At 35.9% G+C, this 3,657-nt stretch overlaps 1 protein-coding gene across 5 annotated transcripts in view; it reads left to right on the forward strand.

The window, feature by feature from the left end:
* arhgap10 (Rho GTPase activating protein 10) overlaps nt 1-3,657 on the forward strand; it is a 54,537-nt gene that overhangs the window by 39,285 nt on the left and 11,595 nt on the right. The gene's annotated exons all lie outside the window — the stretch shown is intronic.

A 3,657-nucleotide genomic window follows, 5' to 3' on the forward strand; every position in this document is an offset into this window, starting at 1 on the left:
CCCTGCCCCAAAGACAGTAACAGTATTTTCTATGGAGATAAAGCCATACATTTCTTAGGATGCGCTAGATACATTCACTGCGCATGCAGACACACACACACACACACACAAATACACACACACACACACATGTAGAGGGAAATTGATACACATGCTGTCCACATGCCTTCACACAAACGCACAGATGCACTCCACATGCACTAAAATCAGATTACAAATCTAGAGAAAACGTTTTTGCAAATAGTAACTGTGGCTTATGCAGTCTTTCAAAATAATAGCACTACGGAAAAAAATATGCCAATACTTAGATTTTGCTTTGCAGTGTAGCAACATACTGCAAGACTACAGGGCAACGGATGTTTTGAGGAGGCACAGAAATTCTGGACTGTAAGGCGAAAGGTCTATTTGAATATATTCCAAGGGCTATACAAGCGTTATCATAAGCTGGATAATTACATTAAATCTAACAAGTCCAAGTTTGAATCTTAATCGGTGTCATAACAGCCATCATTAACATTCACATACTGAGTTTTTTAATTAAAATATGTAGTAAAACAATCAAAACTAATATGCAAAAGTCCAAAGCTAAAGCCGTTTTGAAAAAAAATGTCTCTCTTGTGTAAAGAAAGCTTGCACGTGAAGCTCCCATGTCATAAAGTCACTATTTTAGGCATTGTGGTGTAGAATTAAGACAATATTGATGAGTGATTTTACCTTTGTGCAAAAGTGGTCAGGAGTGCTGCAGGATGGAAAACATGCATTTACGGAGACAATTTCAGTAGAGTCCGCTGGTAATGGATTTGACTGAGGTGCATCCATAGTAATTGTGTTTTGTGTTATCTCCAGAGCAGCTGTCCAAATGTCTGTTTTTACTCACAATGAAGCAAAACCAGCCCTTTGTGAACCAACACTTATCTACTCTTCCCAGAAATAATAAAAAGCATTTTATAAAAGTGTGTTGCAAAGGTTTAGTTTTTGACAAGCCAGTCATTTTACATTAAGGTGCTTCATTTCTACAAAGCCAGGCAAAACATAACATGTACAGTAACTCGTAGGCAGTCCATACACAATACACTGTATGGACACACAGTTTAAACACACATACTCTGTAAAGTTGATATAATCCAAAATGGAGCATTACTCTGCAGTGCTTTCAGCAAATGGCTAATGTATCAAAACCAGGCAAATGTGTACAGGTATTAACAACTTCTTAAACACATTCTATTCAGCTGTTGTACAGATGATGTTTTGAGGTACATGTTGATGAATGCTTGATGAAGAACTGTTGGTATGATCACCTTTCCTAATTTAGATTATGTCCTTTATCGTATCTTTGGGCCAAGTACTACTATTTTAGGTATGGCAGGCCCAGTCATCTGGACCATTAACTTGTCTCACACCCCACTGGTTTCTGGGTGGTTGTGGAACACTACTATGATGCTACTGAAAAGCGATAGAGCCACTGGGGAAGAAAAACAGTGGGGGCGTGTGATTATTATTATTTTTTTGTGCCCTGTGTGTATGTATTTACATGTGTGAATGGAGCAAGTGTGGCTTAAGTTTGTTTGTGTGTGTGTGTGTGTGTTTGTGTTTTTTTTTTCTGGCAAGCATGTGCATAGTTGATCTGCTCTTTCAGCGTGGGTATTATGCATTTATGTTATAGGATTAGCCGTATCCTATTTCCACATTTAGATTTGCACGGAGGAGATACAATGTGAAATGAGGCATTAGAGCAGCTAGCAGGAATTGTCTGTTTTGATAAGCAACTGTGATGATGCGAGAAAAGACTTTCTGCATGGTCACCCAGCCTAAAGTTAGACGACATGACATCATTAACACAGCAGGGTGGTGGTGTACTGTATTTGTGGCCATAGCTCTTGTAGTGATGGCACTGTGCTGCATTATGAGGTCTCTTCTGTGGTGGTAATTGTGTAAAGATTGGTGTACAAAGAGATGGAGGTAGCGTGATCACAACTGTCACAAGGGACTGTACAAAAATTATTTGAGGTGCTCTTAAAAGGGTAGTGGTGTTTTACATTTTTTGCTCAAGGGTAGTTTAAATTTTTTGGGGGAGCAGGGGAGGGTGTTTTAACTTTTTCTTATACCAGAATTATATTTTTTTTATGTATTCTGGGGTGAAAATATTATGGCGCTCAAGTCTATCAGCACCAACAGAGATGGCGCCTGGGCCTAGTCCACTCATTCAGTGGCTTTCATAGACCTAGTTGTTTAGCCGCTGTTTATTCAAAAGTAGACACTGGCTGTATTTTCACTATTTTGTTATTTTTTCCATAAATAAGTGATTTTGAGATAATAATACTTAAATATTAGTAGAGGTTTAAAGGGTATTGCTCTTTTATAAAAAGAAAAAAAAGAAACTCCCCTTCCCACTAATTTTTGTACAGTCCCTTGTCAGAAAGGCCTCATTTTACAATCCGTCTTTGTTGTGCATTATTGTGTTCAAGTTGTGAAGGACCCTTAAGCTAATCTCTCACTGTTTCTTTATTTTGCCCCTTTTTGTCCTTTTTAAGGAATAAAAAACTGTCTAAAGGTTCATAGGATGAATGGGAAAGTATTTTTGAGAGAATTATATTTTGCTGGAAAACAATATTTAAGTACTTTGTCTAAAAATGATATCCTTTTTGTAAAATGAAATGTTAATGCATGCTTTTTGATGAGATGTTTACATTGTATTTAAAAAAGGGAAACTTGTGCCTTTTTATCTCACCTGATTTACAATTTTACAGTATATATTGTAAATAATACAGCAAGTCCTTATGTTGAGTATAGTATAAAACATTTCTACTTTAACCATCTTGTTGGAATATTGGAAAAATATGTGTTTCCCACTCGCCATGTTCTGTGTGTTGGATCACAGAGAAGAATTTACAGTAAAGGTTGGTGCCAGAAAGGGCCAAATAGAGAAATGAATGTATCATACATTGTGAGAGACTTATGGAACTTACTACCTGAATGTTAGAGAGAGTACATTTATTATCTTCTTATTAAGTAAAGTTATTTGATTTTGCATTTTTTTTTTTTTTTTTTTTTACTTTTTGCATCATTGTTCAAGTGGCTCAAACAAAAAATAATAATAATCAAAAAGTATTTCTTATTTTGTAACAAGATGTATCAAGTGATGGATCCTTGAGTTGTTGCTGTTGATATGATTTCCTAACCCATGGAGGTATTGTTGATGAGCACCACAATAAAATCAAGAAATCACAAACTAATGAAACTGGGATACGTGAAAGAAAGTTCTTGACTTTAAAATAGAAACTTTGTGCACACACAACATTAAATGAAATGATGGACGTAGACACTGTAGACCTGAAGTTTAGCCAATTCAAATTGGACTGTTTTGACCAGTTAATAACTTAGCATATTGCACTAACTGCTAAAATATGTTTTAATTATAAAAGAAACAAAATATGTCCCAATGAATGATAATGTTAAAACAGTAAAATCTATACACAGTAGATTCCTGGAAATGATGACAATGTTATCAAGCCCCCGGACGACCCTCCTGTACTTCAGAAATATAGGCTTTGGCTGCTGGCTTGACTGGATTTTATTAATTAATTAATGTTTTAAGGAATAGTTCAACCTTACGGGAAATACACTTTGCTTCCTTGTTGAGAGTTAGATGAGAAAATT

The sequence above is a fragment of the Morone saxatilis genome, unplaced genomic scaffold, assembly GCF_004916995.1.
Source record: "Morone saxatilis isolate NCDOM2014 unplaced genomic scaffold, NCSU_SB_2.0 Contig17, whole genome shotgun sequence".
Lineage (NCBI taxonomy): Eukaryota > Metazoa > Chordata > Actinopteri > Moronidae > Morone > Morone saxatilis.